General features: G+C 45.6%; 1 protein-coding gene across 1 annotated transcript in view; it reads left to right on the top strand.

The window, feature by feature from the left end:
• FAM131B (family with sequence similarity 131 member B) overlaps positions 1-21,671 on the top strand; it is a 32,943-nt gene that overhangs the window by 1,167 nt on the left and 10,105 nt on the right. The window lies entirely within an intron of this gene.

Genomic DNA, 21,671 nt, shown 5'->3' with positions numbered 1-21,671 from the left:
CGCTCTCAGGCACAGGCCTCTGATGTCATTTCCTGACCTGCCCCCACTCCCCGCCCGACCCGCGGGTGCCGGAGATCTGACTCACCGTCCCCGCTCTGAATGGAGCCCGCAGAGGTCGGGCGGGTGCCACAGAGGTACCCAAGCAGCCCCTGGGCGCCGCCGGCCCGGCCCCGCCCATCCTCTCCGGGCCTGCCGTTGCCTGGCCCACCTCCCCACCGGTTGCCTGCGGGTCAGCCTGGCGGGCGGGATGGCTGGAGCCGGGCTGCAGGCCAGACGTGGGTGGCGAGGAGGGCGTTCTCCCTCCCGACACCCTACCCCACCTCACCTGGCCTTTCTGTGACCGGAGGGTGTGTGCGAGCACGTACCTCCAGCGTTCTTGGGGAACTAACTTCCAGCCCTGGGCAGCCTCTTTTAGGCTTCTAGGAATTCGCGTCCCCCGCGGGCCCTGGGAATGGAGGTGTGGGGCGGGGCGCGGCGAGGGCCGCCGGCGGACCTGGGACCCGGGAGGACAGACGAGAATGCCACGCCTTCGATGTGTCTTCAGCGCCCACCACGATCCACCCCTTCCAAGAGCCTTCTTCGGTGAACTGTGAGGCTCTTGGGGATTCGGGGTGGTCCGCCTGAATTTCTCCGCCTGAGACTCTCGGCCCCAGGCTACGCGAAAGAGACCAGACTTGGTTTTTATTCTTTCCTTTTTTTTTTTTTAAATTACACAGAGAAACTTACCCAAACGCAGCCCCGAGTTCTTCCACTCTCCCTACCTGCTAACCATGGAGTCATAGCCTTTCTCCCAGTATTTGCCCCCAGGCACTTCCTTCTCTCTCCTCTTGTCAACTTTTACTGCCATCTAACCTCTAGTTCACAACCTGCTCAGTTTCCAGTTCCTGGCCCTCCAAATCGCCTAGACCCGACTGTCAAAAAGCATCTGGACCCTGCTTTAGAGATCATCCAAACCAGTTCCTTAAATTTATGATGAAAAAAAAGCGGAGACTGAGAGCTGAAGAGACGGATCCGGGGCAGACCCGTAGCCGCAGGGTCTAGACTGAAACTGGTGTCAGAGCTCATTCCCCTGCAGGTGAAGCCAACTGGACAGGAGAAAGCAGGGCGGGGTCAGAGTGCTAGAACCTAGACAGATGCTTCAACTGACACGTCTCTTCATTCCCCTGGCTCCATGTTCTCCATCTGTAAAAGAGTGACGGTTTGTAATCCACTGAGCTTATTGCATTATATGGAGAAATAAACGAAATGCCATAGCTGGAAGTGCTATATAATACTCGGTGTTCTCAGTATTATTATTCAGTTTCCAGTACTGCCCAGAATGGAAATTTTGACCTGGTTAACCTAAGGCGTTTTTCCCTACATGCCTCTTTCTAGGTTGCCAGACAGATCCCTCATGGGCCTTAGTATATGCAATGTCCTCACTTTCCTTCAACCTTACTAAGTTCTAAACTATACCTAAGATGGTCTCTTCACCGCCTTCTCAGAACCTATGGATCTTTCTTGTCTCTGGCATCTTGTTGTCTTTGTCACCAGTACTTCTCACAGCCACAGGCATGTGTGGCCATGTATGATAGAAAGTACGCAGTGCACACCTCTCTGACACGCACAAGCCGGTCCTGGGCCTGTCCCTGTGAAGATCATTTAGAAATTTGATCCTGGATTTCCTGTGCATGTTGGAGATTGTGGCTTGGGCTTCAGAGCCAAAAGTCGCATCACCCATCCCTCAAAATATGCCCACTTGGGGCGGGCAGGGGGGTGGGGGAGTTAAGAAGATGGTTTCCAGATAACTTCACAGGAGTAAAAGCCATCTACCCTCTAAATGTCTCCTTAAGGAATGTGTGCAAAATAGATTATGTGTAATTGTTAGGCAGCTGAACCTATTTATAAATCAGAAATAAAAGTGTGTGTAGGCTGGTTTAGTTTTACTGACAATTTAGAGCATTCGGGTTGCAGAATATTAAAACTAAGAGTTTTGAGCCAGCCATTCTAAATACAAGTAGAAACACAGAGTATCCCATAAGAACAGAATCACAATCTCAAAATGTCTCAAGAGGAGTTACAGGGTCAATGCTATTAAAATGCAGAAAATGAACAGGAGTAGACCTAATGAGTCTTGGGCATTTTTCTTAAGTAAGAAATTCAACTTGATATCCTCAGGAAGTACGCATAAAGTGTAGCAAATAAAGAGATGTCCCCGCTCAAACCATGTGCAACAGCTTGGGACCAGGCTGGGGGAGATGAAGTCACAAAATGGGCAGTGGGCTTTGCTACCTAAAATATCCCCACATAGTTTCAAGGATTTAGGTCCACCAGGTACCAAAAAGTTTTCTTCAAGCGTAAACACATTAAATAAGAAGCTAGAAGCAGTCAAAGAAGGAAAAAGAAGCAGCAACATTGTGACAAAAGAATGGATTCCAAAAATGACAAGAGGAGCACTCTCAGAAGGGCGCACACTATGTGCCAGGCACCATGCAAGGCACTCTGAAAACAGCAACAACAGCAGCACCCTAACAATAACAACAGTGACACACCGAGATAATATTTAGGATGTTGGAGGCATGGCACTGTGCTAAGCACTTTACATCTATTAACTCCAACTATTCTTCACTATAAACCTGTGAGGAATGTACAATAGTATCCCACTTTTTAGTTAAGGAAACTGAGGTCAACCAGATATTGGATTGCTCACCTCCTCCTACACTGCAAAAAATATATTTTTTTTTTGGCCAGGCTCAGTGGCTCAGCCTATAATCCCAGCACTTTGGAGGGCTGAGGCAAGTGGATTGCCTGAGCCCGCGGGTTTGAGACCAGCCCAAACAACTAGGCGAGACCTCATCTCTACAACAAATAAAAAATTAGCTGAGTATGATAGCGCGTGTCTGTAGTTCCAGCTACTTGGAAGACTGAGGCGGGAGGATCGCCGGAGTCCAGCAGGTCGAGGCTGAGGTGGTTGTGAGTGTGCCACTGCACTCCAGTCTGGGCAACAGAGTGAGATTCCAACTCAAAAAAAAAAATTTTTTTTTTTTGAGTCAGTGGTCTACTCTGTCACCCAGGCTAAAGTGCGGTGGCACAATCACGGCTCACCATAGCCTTGAACCCACAGGCTCAAGCAATCCACCCACTTTGGCCTCTCAGTCTTGGGATTACAAGCATGAGCCACTGTGCCAGGCCCACTGCAAATTGTCTTTGCAAAGTATTTTAAACTTCTGCCCCACCCCGTTCCCATACTTGTGTTCCCTCACTTCTCCTCAGGTCCTCCAGCCTGGCCCATCAACTGCCTCTTCAAGTCTACCTTTAACTCAACCTTCTTACTTTATATTAATGGGCCACCATTTTCCCCTTCTATCAATAACACCATCAAATTCTATTTGTCTATCTGTCTATCTGCATGTGAATACACACACATTTTTGTATATGCAAGTTGTATATAGACATGTTTTTGTACACTAGCACTTTTCCAGAAGGTCTCTCAGGAATTGTTAACGCTAGTTAGCATTAGGGAGTAGAATGGGGAAGACAGAAGGCCTTTATAATGTTGTATTTTTCTCTGTGAACATATATTACTTTTATAATCTAAAAAAGAAATAAGAAAGCAGAGAAATGAAAGAGCTGTTGTGTCCTGACATCAGAGAGCTTCCCTTGCGCTGTGTACCCTGTGCACTGGGCCTGCAGCTTTGCTCCTTGCTCCCAGATTTATTGCCTTTCTTGTCTCTCTAGTGTTTGCTTGTTAGTGCAAAAGAATCTCTCCCTGGGGGCACTGCAGGCACAATGGACAGGTTGGGGGTGGGGGGACAGGAAAGAGGATGAGGTGGCAGTGATGTGTCCAGCAAGACTCAGAGGTTTTTACAGTCAAGGCCAAGGTTGAGCAACTCCCTGCTTTACCCAGAGGCTACTCCTGCCAATGGAAGAGTGAGACTGGCAATGATAAATGCCCTCATTTCCTCCTTTCCTCAGGGTCAGCCCAGGAGGCTGACATCAGAGCATCATCCTCCATACACTTTCCTTCCCATTCCCCAGCCACAGTTGGACCAGTAACTTCTATATTCTAGGCACCCTGAATGTAAAGATAAATAAATCCAGTCCTTGCCCTCAGAACACTCTCCATCTAGGAGAGAAAAATACTTAAGTAGATAGCTTTAGAACAATAAATGTTGAGATTAGAAAAAGATTTTTTTTTCTAATCATCCACCCAATAGTGCTTACTTGATGTGGCTACGCTAATTACAAAAGCTGGGGGCCTTCTCGCCAGGCCAAACCTCATCACTATCCCACCAGGTCAAAAGCAGCAATGAGGATTTCAGGGGCACAGAATCTGCACAGGGCAGCCAGGGAGCAGAGGTCAGGGAAGCTGTAGAAGGCGGGAGTCTAACCATCCCAAGGGCCGGGCCAGATGGGCACCCAGTGACACTGCAAGCGTCAGCAAGCCGGAATGCATGGTGGCTGCGGGGGCAGAGCAAGGCAGATGGTCAGATGGCGAAGAGTCAGCAACCGAGGGAGCCGAGAAGGGCACACAGGAAAAGAGACCCACGGCACCAACAGCAGCACAGGCAGGTTGCTGGCACTGAGGCAGTCGCTAGTGGAGCATCAGCTGCCTTCCTTCTTTCTGCACCCAGACGAAGCCAAAATCACAGAGACTGGCCTGGAAGCTGTAGTGTTTGTCACTGAAAATAGCCGACTGAGTCGCTAGAGGGAGTAAACATTGCAGGGAGTGGGGGTTGAATATAGATAGAAAGCCTATCTTGCTTGAGATGAAAAGTACTCATGTTTCTCTAGCTGCTCCCCTGCCTCCACTTTCTTTGATGAGGTGGGCTTCATGTGAAGAAATCCACTAGGCTGATCTCACACAGGAAGTGGGTGCTCCTGACCAAACCCTCATAACTTGCTCAAGCTTCCTCAGGCTGCCCTTCCTGCCACCCAGTTTGTTGTTATTTATGTCACCACCCAGAGATGTGACCAATGTGGCCAATGGACACTGTCTCAAAAAGAGGGAACAGGTAGACCTGAACAGATCCACCAAAAACAGCAGAAGTTCTCAACTTACCCAAGTAAGTCAGTTAGACAGGCCTTTGTACCCAATGTGGGATGCTCCCAGAAGATGCCTGTGCAGCACAAACAGTTTTCCAGTTCCCACAAAATCGTTCTAGTGTGTCTGGTAGTCATGGAGTAGAGTAGGCCTAACACAATGCCTGCTATAAAGTAAGGGCTTTATATACACTTGCTGACCGAAATTGAGTTCCAGAACCAGTGACATCTCGTAGTAGATCAAAATAGGCCCTGTATTTGACAAAGCCTAAGGACATTTATGATATCAAGAATCATTTGTTTATTCAGCATAGCAACTACCATATGCAGGACCCTTTGTTAGGTCCTGGGGATATAATATTGAGCAAAAACAGATTTGATCTCAGCCTTTGGTGAGTCCATGCCCTTGAGGGATCTGCTAGAAGAGATTGATACTAATCAAGGAATGACAGGCCAGGAATGGTGGCTCACACCTGTAATCTCAGCACTTTGGGAGGACAAGGCAGGAGGGAGGATTGCTTGAGCCCAGGAGTTCGAGACCAGCCTAGGCAACATAATGAGACCTCATCTCTACCAAAAAAAAAATTAGGCAGGCGTGGTGCGGCACATGCCTGTAGTTCCAGCTACTAGAGAGGCTGAGGCAGAAGGATTGCCTGAGCCCAGAAGGTCAAGGCTACAGTGAGCCATGATCACGCCACTGCACTCCAACCCAGGTGACAGAGTGAGACTCCAACTCAAATAATAATAGTCATCATCATCATCGTAATCAACTATTGACTGACAAACGTAAAACTGCAGCTTTTACAGGGACCTCAAGAGAAAGGTATAGGATGCATCTAATTGAGCAAGGAGTGGAAGATGTAAGATGTGACCTGGTTGCAGAACTCAAAAAGGGATATCCATGCTGAGATCTGAAAGACAAATAGGAGCTGACTAGGCAAAGTGGGAGGGGAGAGGTATTTCGTGTGGAGGGAACAGCGAGTGCAAAGCCCTGTAATGACTGTGGGTACAGTAAAGACCCCAAGGCAAGCAGACATGGTGGAGTGTCCAAGGGTGGGTTATAAGCTTAGCATGAGGAGAGGCTGGGCAGGTGGGTGTGGTGAGACTGCAGAGATTTCTCATTTGATCCCAAGAGCAATGGGGAGCCAGAGCTTTAGGTAGAAAAGAATGGCATGAAAAGATGTGGGAATTTTGAACATGTCATGCTAGGGGCAGTGCAGAAGGGCCAGTACATATGTGTCTAGGCCAATAAGAGGTTATTGTAGAGCTCGAGGTGCAAAGCGAGGGGCGGGGGGAACAGATGTGGAAACGGGCAAAAGTGGATAGAGTGCGTTTTGGATTTGAACTCATCCACAGAACCTCATGATGGACTGAATATGGGGAATAAGCAAAAAAGAGACACCGTGGGCCCAGCCCAGCTCCTGGCTGGTACCTCGGTGGAGTGTGGTGCTCTTCTCTGAGAGGTATGAGTCTGGGAGTGAGATTGTTTGTTTCATTCTGGCCATGCCGAGAATAAGCAGGTGTCCAGTGGGCAGTGGAGTATCCAGGTCTAGAGCAGAGAAGAGAGAATTACACCGAAGATCCCCATGTACAAATCATCTGCCTCCAAATGGTAATTTGAAGCTGTTATTGGGGCTGGGTGTGGTAGCTCAAGTCTGTAGTCCCAGCACTCTGGGAGGTGGAGGTGAGAGGATTGCCTGAGCCCAGGGGTTCGAGATCAGCCTGGGCAACTTGGTAAGACCTCATCTTAACAATAAATCAAAAAATTAGCTGGGTGTGGAGACGCACGCCTGTAGTTCCAGCTACTTGAAAGGCTGAGTTGGAAGGATCGCCTGAGCTCAGCAAATCGTGGCCACCGTGGCCATGAGCATGCCACTGCACTCCACCCTGGGCAAGAGAGTGAGACTCCAACTCAAAAAAAAATAATAATAGAAGCTATTATTGGTTGAAAAATTCACCTATCAAGTGTTGCATGAGTAGTTGAGAGGGCCTTGGATGATGAACTTTGATGGTTTCAGCATTTGATGAACAGGTAGACACGGGAGGCATGCATTCTCTGAACAAAAGCCACCCTTCCTCAAATGCAAGACATGCCTGCTTTTCCCTAGGCCTCTGCATCACCTCCAGCTAGAGTGAAGAACGGATGCCCCCTCCTCCCGCTCTCATGCTCTCAGCCTTGCCTCCAGTTGCTCTGACTTGAAACCACCAGAGCTAATTTCATTATCTCTTAACCCTAGTATGTTAGTTACTAAAAGAAGCCACAGATTCCCAGCTCACCCCCCACATCTCACTCCCCGACCCAGCTTCTAAAACAGGCCCAGCGTGCCCTCTGAAGCAGGTAGGCCACTCTTGATACATGCTCCCCTCTTCGAGCATCCTCTCCCCTTCTTGCTCTAACTTGGTTTACCTCTGAGGATATACCTCCTCTTAGCCCTCTCAAGTGGCAGTATATGTTTTCCCCTTCAACTCCAAATGTGGAACGGATATCTCTGTGCAGCCTCATTGCTACATCCAGATAATTCATGTGATCAAACTACAGACGGTGCCAAAAAATGTACTCACATTTTAAGAAAAGAAAAACTTGTATTAAAATTGTAATACTCAATGTATACTTATAACACAGATGAATACAAGTCACATTTGACTTCTGCAATTACAAGAGGTGCTCAAAGTGTTTACCATCAGGATCCAGACACTTCTGATTACAGCAAAATAAAAATAATACATAGATAGCATTGCCTAAAATGTGTATGCTTTTTTGGCACCCCAGTATATACCTACTGCTCATTCTTACGCAGTTATCTGTTGCTCTGCATTACACATCCTCACTTCTCTAACATTGCTATAGTCTAGCCTCATTGTCACTACAAAATGACTCTGCTATTAATTCTTAGTCACTTCAGTATCCACATAGATAATTCTTCCTTCCACCTGTCTCCCTGTGCCTTGAACTTCTCTCTTCTCATGACTTTACCTCAACCACTATCCCCACAGTAATATCCTAAACCAATGCTGACCAATAGAAATATAATGTAGACCACATATGTAATTGTTTAAAAAGTAAACACTGGCCAGGTGTAGTGGCTCACAGCTGTAATCCCAGCCCTTTGGGAGGCAGAGGCAAGAGGACTGCCTGAGCCCAAGGGTTAGTGACCAGCCTGGGCAACTTGGCAAGACCTCGTGTCTACAATAAATCAAAAAAAAAAAATTGTCAGGCATGGTGGCATGCACCTGTAGTTCAGCTACCTGCAAAGCTGAGGTAGAAGGATCACCTGAGCCCAGCAGGTCAAGGCTGTGGTGGCAGTTGGCATGCCACTGCACTCCAACCTGGGCAACAGAGTGAGACCTCTGACTCAAAAATAAATAAATAAAAAGTAAAAACTGAGTGACATTAATTTTAATATACTTTATACTAATATACCCCAAATTGTTTTACTATGTAACCAATTTTTTTAAATTATTGATGAAATACTTCACCTTTTTTGACACTAAGTCTTGGAAAATTGATGTATATTTTATACTTAGATCATATCTCAGCTGGGCATGGTGGCTCACACCTGTAATCCCAACACTTTAGAAGCCTGAGGCAAAAGGATTGCTTAAGCCCAGAAATTTGAGACCAGCCTGGGCAACATAATGAGACCTTGTCTCTACAAAAAAAAATTTTAAAATTAGCTAAGTGTGGTGGTGCACACCTGTAATCCCAGCTACTCAGGAGGCTAAGGCAGAAGGACCATCTAAGTCCAGAAGGTTGAGGCTGCAGTGAGCCAAGATCATGCCACTGCTCTCTAGCCTGGGCAACAGAATGAGACTCTATCTCTAAAAAAACAAAACAAAAACTTACATCTCAATTCACATTGGTCCCATTGCAAGTGCTCAAAGGTCACACATTACCAGAGGTTCCCACACTGTATAGCTCTAAACAGACCTAGAGCCACCTTTGAAATCCTAATTTTAAGCCCCACTTTCTCCAACTAGTTCATTCCACCCCAACCCCACCTTTTTTTTTTTTTTTTTAAACTTGACTCAAACAATCCCTGGGCCCACTGAGGCCTATGATTCACATCAACTTTTCTCTCTTCCTTCCCCCCACCATACCTCCACACCCACTCACATTCTCTGGACAATCATTAGAGTCACTCCCTTGCATCTGTTCTCTGTTCACTATGCCTCTCCCTCACTCTGTGGTGCCCCCTTGGCAAAACCCCAACCTGGGCTAAGCCCAATTCTATCAACTCCACACCTGCACCCCTGCAGCTCAGCAGGGTTGAAGAAAAACACCACAACCCTTCTGGCCAGTCTCATGGTAAAGTTCACAGCAGTGAGCTCCAGGTGCCACTGGCAATTCTACTTCCTGATAAACCATTTGCTTCCATTTGCTCTCCCACCCTCTTAAAAGACTTCTAGACCTCCTACTCTCTCATTCACTTCTCCATCCCCATCCTCATGCACAGTCAATGACTTGCTTCCTGTTGCAGTGAGAAAATTAAACAAATTGGAAAGAACCTTGCCCAGGCTCCACCCACGTCTACCCAAACGAGTCCCACACACTCTCTGACCTCATCTCCTACTATTGATCTTCAACATCCTTGTTGTTCCTCCAACAGCTCACACTGCCACCTCAGAGCCTTTCACAAAGCTTCGAGTGCTGTTCCACAGATATTTGTATGGATCGCCCCATTTCCTCCCTCATATCCATCCTTGCATGCTCTCTCAGTGAGAACATCCATGACCACCTTATTCAGAATGACATGCACCAACCCCTTTTATTTATGATCCAGTTCCATATTTCTTCATAGCACTTATTACCTTAAACACGTTATATCTTGTGTCCTGAATTTGTGCACGCAAAAAATATTCTATCAATTGTTTTGTTGCTGTCTTCCTGGGCTCTTTCTCCTTTGACTATAAGCCCCGTGATAGCATGAGTTTTGGCCTCTAGCACCTAGAAGGGTACAGACATAAAGTAGATGCTCCTTAAATACTTGTAATATGGAATTGTCACCATCTGACCAGGTTCTTATGCCCCCTACACAGAGAGCCAAGTCTGTGAGAGAGCAGCTGTTACAGTAAAAAAAGAGTTTAATTATCTCAGAGCACAGTAAAAAAAAGAGTTTAATTATCTCAGAGCAGCCAAGCAGGAGATGGGAGTTATTTCTCCAATCTGCCCCCCCTGAGAATTTTTAGGTTTGGATTTTTTAAGATAATTTAATAGGTAGGGGCTTAGGAAACGGCCACTGCTGATCAGCTGGGAATGAATTCATGGGAGTTTTGAAACTGTCTCCGTGCTCAGAGACAAGGGGATCAGGACCCAGGGAGTCAGTACCTTGGCATGGATCACAGATTTGAGTGGGGCCAGTTGGTCTACCAAAATACAAAGTCTGAAAAATATCTTGAAGAGGTTTTACGATAGTAAATGGGGGTCTTACAAGTCTTATGATGGCTGGTGACCATTTACTTCTGCCTACAGCTTTACAGAAAGTTGTGAAAGGCCGATCAAATTTCTGGATTTCATCTGGGAGGTCTGCAGGACCTAAGGCTCATGGCTTAAGGGAAAAGAAGCTTATCAATGTCGCGGGCAACTTTCTCTGGGCATCAGGACATGAAGATAATCAATTATTAGTGTCTACTCTTTATTGAAGCGACTATGTGCAAATAATAATGCAAGGGAGAAGGCAAGCTTAAAAACAACTTAGAAGCAGCAGATTTGTTAATCTTTTTATTTTATTTTATTTTGAGTCAGCGTCTCACTCTGTCATCCAGTCTGGAGTGCAGTGGCACACTCATGGTCACTGCAACCATGACCTGCGGGGTTTAGCCAATCCTTCCACCTTGGCCTTCCAAGTAGCTGGAACTACAGGCGTGCACCATCACACCAGGCTATTGATTGATTGATTGATTGATTGATTGATTGTAGAGATGAAGTCTCGCCATGTTGCTCAGGCTGGTGGAAGCCCTGGGCTCAGGCAATCTTATTGCCTCCACCTCCCAAAGTACTTGGATTGCAGGCTTTTGCCACCACGCCCAGCCAGATTTGTTAATCTTTAAATTATATCTCACTTTGCAGGGCTAGGTCTTTTCCACAGTTTTTTACCCTGTGGCTTTATACTAGTTTTATGTAGGTGGTTTCAGAATAAATGGATGAATGGACGAACTAGCAAAGAAGACATAGAAGGAGCAGCCAGAAAGGCAGGAGGAAAAGGACAAAATGTTGTTTGAAAATGAGAGAGTGGACATGAATCCCCCAAGGGGTTGTGAATGTCCCTGACGTGCCAAATAAGATTGGAGAAAAACAAAATCTATTGATATGGAGAATAGGAGAGACCCCTATGGGAGCTGATTTAGTGGCATGAAGCTGCCAGATTGGGTGGGCTGAGGACAGCACAGAGGGGAGGAATTGGAAAAGATGAGCAGGTGTACAAAAATCAAAAAATAAGCCAGACAGGGTGGCGCATGCCTGTAGTCCCCGCTACTCTGGAGGCCGAGGCAGAAGGATTGCCTGAGCCCAGGAGTTCAAAACTTTGGCTGTGAAGGAAACTAGAGAAATCCAAGGAAAGAAAGATCAAGTGGAAAATTCTAGCTCCCACCTTAGAAGGAAGAAATTGCTCACATTCCTCAGTCCTGCCCCCAACACAGTTTTCTACCGCTAGTAATCGAATTCAACCTAGGCTACCACTAGCCACTTCATTGCACAAAGAAGTTGAAAAGGAAATTTTTCTTTCAGTTCAAGAGAGAAAAGTTCACTTGACATTCAAAGTTTCAGTCTCCTTTGGACTTTCACGTCTGGGTGGATCTCTTGGCAGGACCCTCATGATTGGTCCTGGGAGTGAACAGCCTTCAAGAGGACTGCCATCTGGGAGAGTAATGCTTTGTCCGGATTTGCTTATCCCTGTCACAAAACCTTAACCAAACAATGACCTGAGCCTACTTGCTAGGATTATACACCCATTCTTTCTTTTCTTTTCTTTTTTTTTTTTTTTTTAGTTGGAGTCTCACTCCGTCGCCCAGACTGGAGTGCAGTGGCTGCTCCTGGCCACCGCAGCCTCGACCTGCTGGGCTCCGGCGATCCTTCCGCCTCAGCCTTCCAAGTAGCTGGAACTACAGGCACGCGCTACCACATCCGGCTCATTTTGATTTATTGTAGAGATGAGGTCTCACCAATTTGCCCAGGTGGGTCTCGAACCTGCAGGCTCAGGCAATCCACTCACCTCAGCCTCCCAAAGCGTGGGATTACAGGCTGAGCCACTGAGCCCGGCTACACTCATTCTTAAATACAAAGAGCAAGAGAAGAGAACAGTTATCACTGGAACTCCCCAGTTAGAACAATGGTCATTTCTTTCTTTTACTTTTCTTGTGCTTGGTAAGAACACTTAACATGAGATCTACTCTGTTAAAATATTGTTCTTTTAATCTCATTTTATCCACAAGGAGCTGATCAGTCTCCATGAGCAAAAACATTATAAGAACTGAGCTTATTTCAACAATGTTTAATGTTATACTAAAAATTATAGAAAAATAATATAACAGACTTAGGGATGCATCATGGAATAAGAAAAGAATGTTAGAATTACAAAATCTGAATTTTGGTTGCATTTCAGCCACTTACTAGCTGTGTGACTATAAAAATCTGAAAAACAGGCTGGAGTCATTGGCTCAAGCCTGTAATCCCAGCACTTTGGGAGGCCAAAGCAGGAGGATAGCTTGAGTCCAGGAATTTGAGATCAGCCTGGGCAACAGAGAGAAAGACCCCATCTCTATTTAACAAAAAATAAAAATCTGAGAGATGGATTCTCCTTGTCTGTGAAAGTATAGGAAGGGATTTGATTTCTAATGACTCATCCAGTTCTAACACTCACTGATCTGTAATTAATGCCCTCTGTAGTCACTGCTCTTTAATCATCAGGAACATGCCTCTGCTGTCCATTCTACACTTGGTCCACTCACTTAAAGAAGGAGATGCCAACTGGAGATACACCTACCCATTATGTATTAAATACATCATTTAGGAAAAGAAACAGCCAGGCACAGTGACTCATGCTTGTAATCCCAGTACTTTGGGAGACTGAAACAGGAGGCATTGCTTGAACCCAGGAGTTCAAGACCAGCCTGGGCAACTAGCAATATCTTGTCTCTGCCAAAAAGTCAAAAAATTAGCTAGGCATGGTAGTGCTTGGAAGGATCGCCTGGAGCCAAGAGGTTAAGGCTCCCCCGAGCAATGTTTTCACCACTACACTCCAGCCTAGGTGACAAGGTGAGACAGTGAGACCCCAAATTGAAGAAGAAGAAGAGAAGGAGGAGGAGGAGGAGGAGGAGGAGGAGGAAGAGGAAGAGGCTCAAGCTTGGAGAATGTAGAAGGAAAGTATACTCAGGAATCTGAGAAATGTGCTGTCAGCTGTCGCCTGGTAGCAGAGAAGTCTGACGGGTGGTAACTGAGCGCCAACCACCAAGCCTTAGTTCAGAGGTAGGACCTGGGATGGATGTCCTGTAAGAACAAGGCAGGATACCTCTCCTAAAGGAGCTGTGCTCAAAGGTGACGCTAAGGCATCCCAGCAGGGGAGGTAGGCAGGCTCCAGAGGCATGACTGACATGAGCTGCTCCTCTCCCCTGAGTTCATAAATACTAGAGAGGTAGCTATCAGCGATGGTCAGGAGCCTTCCAGTTCCAAGTCCTCATTGGTTCTCCCTGGAGGGAGAAGGGTAAAACTGGCAGGTAGGACCACTGAGGCTGGAACACACAACTGCCTTGTGTGACATACTTGATCCTTCCCTTTCTCTGTCGATGCTCTGGGATTTGTAAATGCTGAGTATCTGCTTGACATTTGAAGATTCCATCTAGTTCCTCTCTCTGGGATTTATGAACTCTGCTTCTTATTGCTTACTTGGCCTCTGACTCATGGCTGCCTGGACCCTATGCCCTGCTTCCTCAGTCCTGGCATCTTGCCTGGTGCTGCTGATTGCGGCCTGGTAATGGTGAGGGCACCCTGGAGTTCTGTGGGCACTTTGGGGGCTTGATGAAGAAGTGGCAGGAAAGCACTAACATTCTTCTGGGTTCTTTGACAGAGATGCAGGACTCCTTCAGCCCAGTACTCCTGGCCTGGCTTTTCTCATCGGTGTCTAGAGGGCACCCCTGAATCTGAAATAGTTCTCTTCCAGGCTTTCCCACAGACCTGCTTCCCAAAGAAAAAGCAGGGTCATACATTCCCTTGATAATCTGAAGCATGAATTCTGTGAGAGTCACTGGGGAAACATTTGTCTGGATACTCTCCTCTGCTGGATGAAAACCACAGGATCCTGTGGAATGTGTTTCAGTGATGCTGATCTGCCCTTGTAGGAGGCATTGGCTCCTGGAGGTGAGCCCCTGGGGGCTGCACCAAGGAGAGAGTTTGCCAACTTTGCACATGCTGGCAAGCATCCTTACCTAGCTACAAGTTGGAGTATGCTCACTTCAGGTTCCCAAAATTTTGAAAAGATTTCAAACCTCATTGAAAAGTCAAATGAGCATACTTACGCGAATCTAAAGGGTTTTCTCTTCCTTAGTGTCCGACAGGTCAGAGATTGTTCAAGTGAGGCCTTTTTGTCCCCACCACAGCACCAAAACCAAAGAACTTAAGCTATGGACCATGTCGTTCTCTAGAACTAGCTGCTTGAGTCATCCTTCCTTCCTCAACTAACTTGCTCTGTTCAGGGAAGTGCCTTGTCCCAGCACAATGGCCAGGACTCTCATCCACTGATTATCATAGGAACTCAGCTGAGGGTGGAGGTGGGGATGGGGAAGAGAACTACATAGTCCACTGGGACAGGTTCTATGGCCATGTCCTATTCTGTGGGGATACAACTTACACATGAGCCATACCCCCACTTATCCTTACCTCTGAGTCTGGGTATGAATGGGGTCTCTAGTCAGCAGCCTAATGTCCCTAAGCCTCACTCTTGTTTTCCTGCTCCCTGAGTATTGAGCAAAGAACACCCATGCTAAAGAACACGGGTATCTATCACTACTCTTTTCAGACTCTTGTAATTGTCACCTGGACCCCAAGATTCATTTTTACCAAGGTTCTCCAATATTAGCACATCCACTTCTGGTTTTTAACACATAGGCCTTGCTGTGCACCACCAAGAGCTTTCCAGAAACTGACTGATCTTGGAGGTTGCCTGAAGAACCTTGTTAGTGACCTGAAATACAGAGACTCTGACATCACACATAGACATGAATAAGTAGGAACCGAGACATTTCTAATACTAGTGCTCTATCAGGGTGCCAAAGACCCATCATTACAGTCACTTTGAGGAAAGATCATTGCTTTTTCATTTCAACATTTAGGAATGTAGACTCCTCAATCTTCTCTTCAGTTTATGGTCCCTCCTTAACTAAGGAAAGACAAGAGTAAATAAATTTGTATCAATTCAAATGTCTTGAAAAGAATAACTAATTAACAAATAAATGAACAAATACATAAAGCACCTTCCTACAATATCCACCATGAATTTTCCATCTGAGGAGCTGAGTTTAACTGGTAGCTCTTTCTGCTTTCAGTTGGGAAATCTTGGGGAAAAGAAAGTGGATCTGTTCCTAAGACCCCGTTTTCTCACCCACAGTGCAAAGATCATGTCTTCCTTATAGGGCTGTAAGAAAAGACTGAAAACACTTTGTCACCGGGCACAGTGGCTAATGCCTGTAATGCCAGTACTTTGGGAGGCGGAGGTGAGAGGATTGCCAGAGCTCACAGGTTCGAGACCAGCCTGGGCAACATGGCAAGACCTCATCTCTACAATAAATAATAATAAAAATTAGCCAGGTGTGGTGGGGCATGCCTGTAGTTCCAGTTACTTGAAAGACTGAGGTGGAAGGATTGCCTGAGCCCAGAACGTTGAGGTTGCAGTGGCTGTGAGCACGCCACTGCACTCCAGTCTGGTGACAGAGTGAGACGCTGACTCAAAAAACAACAACAAAAAAGAAAACACTTACACTTTGTCAACTGCAAAGTGATATTTTCATATTATCATTTTTAATTTTTATTATCATTTTATTTTTTTCTCTATCTTTCCCGTTCTGACGCTCAATAGCTGATCTTGCCTCCTACTTCTCAGGGAAAAGTAGACACCATCAGTTGGAAATCCCTCATCTTACCGACACCAAACAAGCAACCCACTGGCATCTGCCTGTCTTTCCTGCTGCAGGAAGAGAAGAGCTGGCTCTTGACCCTCTCCCTGCACTCTGCTCCCATGCCCTGAACCAGCCTTAGGGATTTGTGCTCAACATCGATTCATCTTCCCTTTCTTGAACCTACCTCTCTCAACGGGATCTTTTCATAGGTCTTTAACTGTGATCTAGTGTCTCCCATTGAAATAGAAGGAACATTTTATTAAGCTGTTGTGTCTTGGATCTGTCTCTCCATTTGTCCGGGTGTGCATTGGGCTTTGGTGTCCTCTTTTCATCCTGCAGATAAAAGAGAAGGACCTACCATTATTCTTAAGGATCTTGCTTCAAAATGGGCTAAGTGTCTTGCTTGATCATTTCATTTGGAACTGTTAACAGGATTAAGCCCCTGTAAAACTAGGGAAGCCTCCACTGAGTAGGTATGTATGTATGTATGTATATGTATTTATTTTGAGTCAGGGTCTCACTCACTCTCCCAGGCTGGAGTGTAGTGGTGTGATCACAGCTTACTGTAGCCTCGACTTCCTGGGCTCAGGTGATTCTCTCACCTCAGCCTCCTGAGTAGCTGAGACTATAAGCACACACCACCACAACTACCTAATTTTCTGAGTTTTTGTAGAGAAAAGATCTCGCTATGTTGCCCAGACTGGTCTTGAATTCCTGGGCTCAAGCAATCCTCCTGCCTCCACCTCCCAAAGTGTTGCAAATGCAGGTGTAAGCCACCACACCTGGCCTGGATATATATTTAAAGTCTGGGGGATCTTAAACTCTTCCAGATTGCCCTGGACCCCTTTGGCAGTTTGGAAAACCTATGGCTTCCTTCTCAGAATACATTCAATTTGTAAAGTAAAATACATGTGATTACGTAGGAAACCAATTATATAAAAATATAGTTATAAAATTGTGATATCAATATATCTACTTCTTTGTAAAAGCACTGCATAAGAAAATGTAGACAGGTTCAATATTATCATAATTTCAAAGTAGTAATGAACATAAAGGATATTATAAAAAATCTGCAAACTCTGTTTATTTATTTATTTTTGAGACAGAGTCTCACTCTATCTCCCAGGCTGGAGTGCAGTGGCATAGCTGAGACTACAGGCATGCACCACCACAGCCTGCTAATTTTTTTGATTTATTGTAGAGACGAGGTCTCGCCATGTTGCTCAGGCTGGTCTCGAACCCCTGAGCTCAGGCAATCCACCTCCCACAGTGCTGGGATTACAGACGTGAGCCACTGTGCCCGGCAACAACTTTCATATAATATAAATATCTGTGATTTTCATTGTTAATAATGATGTAATATGAGACAACACCTCTAATATTACTGTGGTTTGCTGCCTACCTGTATAACTGAAGTAAATGGAGAATTTCATTACAAGTTAGTGAATATAAACATGAAGTTTTCCCATTCAAAGTTATGGATGCAATTATATCCATGGATCCTGGGACAATAATCCATTTTATACAGTACTGTTGAACTTGGTTCCTTTTGTCAATAGCTATCCACAGGAGATTAGGAACACTAACCAGCAATAAGAGAGAGGGTGGAAGACCTGATTTCATCTTGGGGCTGTGTCCCAAAGGGGATCAGTTAGGAAGTGCCAGTACCACTCTGCCCTATTATTTATTTATTTGCCAATATCCTATTATTTATTTTTTGAGTTGGGGGTCTCACTCTATCACCCAGGCTATAGTGTAGCGGCATGATCACGGCTCACCGCAGCCTTGAACTGGGCTCAGGAGATCCTTCTACCTCAACCTTCAGAGTAGCTGGGATTCAGGTGGGCCACCATGCCTGGCTACTTTTTAAATTTTTTGTAAAGATGAGGTCTCACTATGTTGCCTAGGCTGTATATTTTTTAGACTTTGGAGATGAATTGGTTAATATTATGATTTCATTGAGAAACTATAAACTATGAGTGGGGCTGAAGATTTGTAAAACAGGCTTTCTCAGGGAATCCTGTAAATTACTTGGGATGGATGGAAAAACTGACAAAAGGCAGGAAGAATGTGTGTGCGTGATTTTTAAACATAAATAGATATCCCCAATTCTCATAGCCTATTTGTGTTACAATGTTACAACAGATCATAAGTTAAAGATCTTACAATGAGTTACAATGTTACAACAGTACAGTTATAAAATATTATTAATGGCTACCTAGTAGTCTACTATAGACAAATACCATAATTTATTTAATAAATTCCCAGGGTTGAATGTATAGGTTATATACAGTCTTCGTATGATGTTAACAGTGCTCTGATGAGTGCTATTGGTTAAATTTTTGTCTACATTCTATATTTTCTTAGGATATTTCTATAAATAGAATAGTTGTGTCACAATTTAGTAACAACCACAATAGCAATGCATATTTTTTTTTAAAAAATTTAATTAGTGCTATCAAATTGCCTTCAAGAAAGGTTGTTTCAATTCATACTGGATCCAGCCAAGAATCTTTAGCCTTGGCTCAGAAGACGGCAAGGATCCTGGGAGAATGTCCCTCACTGGTAAGAAGTAACAGGATCCCCGAAGGAAGCAGGAAGGAAGCTGGCCAGGATTGTGTCTAGAGTATCCTAATATTTTTGGTGCTAGAAATACCTTTAAGACAGAATGTGGGGTAGGACTGAGTCTCCAAGACCTGGGATCCTTTATGTTAACTTGATTTAAATCATTTGGATAGATGCAGCCCTATACAGCTATGCTACGGAGACCAAAGAAAGAGATTTGCATCTGCATCTGGACCACAGTAGGGGATATGTAGTCATGTATTTTTGGGGGATGCCAAAAAAAATGTAGACAGATTTTTTTTTTTTAAGTTGGAGTCTCACTTTGTTGCCCAGGTTGGAGGGCAGTTGCATGATCATGGTCACTGCAGCCTTGACTTGCTGGGCTCAGGCGATCCTTCTGCCTCAGCCTTCCCAGTAGCTGGAATCACAGGCATGTGCCACCATGCCCAGCTAATTTTTTAATGTATTGTAGAGATGAGGTTTCACCATGTTGCCCAGGTTGGTCTTGAACTCGTGGGCTCAGGTAATCCTCTCACCTCTGCCTCCCAAAATGCTGGGATTACAGGCGTGAGCCACCGAGCCCAGCCCGTTGTATACAGATTTTAAGTATGATATTCACTCAAATGATAGCATTAATCAAATAAATGCTAGCGTCACTATGTAACAGGTGGAAGCACAGTTGAGCGAATGTCATACTACACATTCCCGCTGTAATTTAATTCAACTTTGAAAATAATACATAAATATCATCTCTTAAAATGTGTATACATTTTTTTTGACACCTCCTGTATATATTGTTCGGGAAGCACTGAAAGAGGAAAGCAGTTTCAGGTGGAAAGACATGAGGACATTGGTCATTTGGTCCAATCCCTCTTTATCTGGCCAGTCTCCTGTCAGTGTTTGTTCAAATAATAGAGGTTGGGGGGTTGGGGTATTGCTAGAACAATGAAGGCTTTTTTATTCTTCTTTTCTCTTTTTACTATCAGAGCTAGATGATACATAGTCCTCGAGGGCAGAAATCATTTGCTACTTCTTTTATATAACTAACAATAGTAGATATGAAAAAAGAAAATACTCTAATCCTCTCCACTGTGGAAATAAGGTATCAGATTCTGCCACAAACTGTACTGGATTGCTAAAATCTAAGCAGACCTACAACGGATTATTCTCTCTTTTCCCCTATGGTTTTATAGATGTAGATTTGGTTTGTTTCTTCAGGCATATAGACCAAAGATCAGTCTTCCGTCCATAATCCCATCTCCTAGATCAGCAGTTAGATTGATAGTATGTTCTGCTGTGTCTTCATCTGCAATTCCATAGGATGTAGCTCCCAATTCAAAATCTGAAGATTAAAAAGTTGCATCCATGAGCCATGGTCTCCCTCTCTGTTAGCGGCCCACACGCGGGACCCCTGGTCCACTGCCCTCTCCCTCTCCAACCCCAGGAGGGGCATAACAGTAGGTGGGCGCATTTGGATTGGCATTTGTGTCTTCTGGTGTTCACCTGGTTGCTCTATCACATTTTGGGCAGAGTCTGTCTTCCTGACCTTTTTTTTTTTTTTTGCCCCTCCCCTTCCTAGTCAGGTCTCACTTTCCCGGGTTGGAGCGCAGTGGCACCAGTATGGTTCACTGCAGCCTTCACCTCTTTAGGCTTAGGCGATCCTCTCTCCTCAGTCTCCCGAGTAGCTGTTAGGCATGCACCACCATCACTGGCTAATTTTTTTATTTTTGTAGAGATGAGTTCTTGCTATTTTGCCAGGCTGGTCTCGAACTCCTGGGCTCTCAATCCTCTCGCTTTGACCTCCCAAAGTTCTGGGATTACAAGCCACTGTTCCCCATCTCCTTGCCCTTTCCAGTGTCTCTTTTCTGGACTCCAGTTCTTGCTTGCTGTAACTATGGCACCCAGTTAACTTTGCAGCCTAGATTTCCATCTCCTACCCATGGGGCCTGGAGCATCTACCTTAGGTCCCACCAGCCAGAGGACAGTCTTCCTCTCTCCTTATTGCTTCTGGACGTCCTTGTTCTTGTTTGTCAGAGAAGACCAAGGCTCAGAAAAGTTAAATTGAATTTAAAACTACGTCGCTGGAGAGACCTCATCTCTACTATAAATCAAAAATTAGCTGGGCGTGGTAGCGCGCCTGTAGTTCCAGCCACTTGGAAGGCTGAGGCGGAAGGATCGCCTGAGCCCAGCAGGTGGAGGCTGCGGTGGCCGGGGACGGCCACTGCACTCCAGTCTGGGCGACAGAGTGAGACTCTAACTAAAAAATGGTACCTCACGCCCGTAATCCCAGCCCTTTGGGAGGCCAAGGCGTGAGGTTTGCTTGAAAGCCCAGGAGCTCTAGACCAGTCTGGGCAACATAGCCAGACCTTGACTTTTATAAAAAAAAAAAAAGTATTAAACAAACATTTATTTTAAAAATAAATAAGACCATGTTTTCTAGCCAGCCTTGCTTGGGTCCTGACATTTTTTATTTCTGAATGTCTGCGATTGCGTGATCCTCATGGTACTCCCCCAACTCTAGTCAGGCCTGGAGTTGAATGATCCGCACCAACCCCGCACCCACCCCAGAATGTCCAGCGAGCACAGAGCGCAGGCAAGTGGAATACACGATCCACTTGCAAAGACTTCACGATCTGTTTGGATGGACAAAACAGCGCACATGAAACGAAGAGCGACCAAAGCTCTATCCAATCACGCTCCTGTGTGTGTCCCAGATGCGCCCTAGAGAGAAAACAAGTGTTTGCGGAATTTGGTGGCCAAGGCCGTTCAGCCCAGCTTTATCCTCACCCCTACCCCAGTGTCTTCCTAGGCACCTGCAGCCCCCGGCCCGCAGATTTCACGAACCAGAAGCTCGGGCTGGGCCCCGGGAGCGTGACCCGGCTCCCGAGACCCAAGCGGGCATTCTCGGGGTCTCCGCCAGCACCTCGGAGACAGCCCGGCAGGGACTCGCCAGAAGCCCCTGGCGCGGGCCCGGGGACGCG

This window comes from Carlito syrichta, unplaced genomic scaffold (assembly GCF_000164805.1).
Source record: "Carlito syrichta isolate Samal-C Ts95f unplaced genomic scaffold, Tarsius_syrichta-2.0.1 Scaffold274072, whole genome shotgun sequence".
Lineage (NCBI taxonomy): Eukaryota > Metazoa > Chordata > Mammalia > Primates > Tarsiidae > Carlito > Carlito syrichta.
Note: the sequence above shows the minus strand (reverse complement) of the source record. Positions and strands in the feature narration are given on the sequence as shown.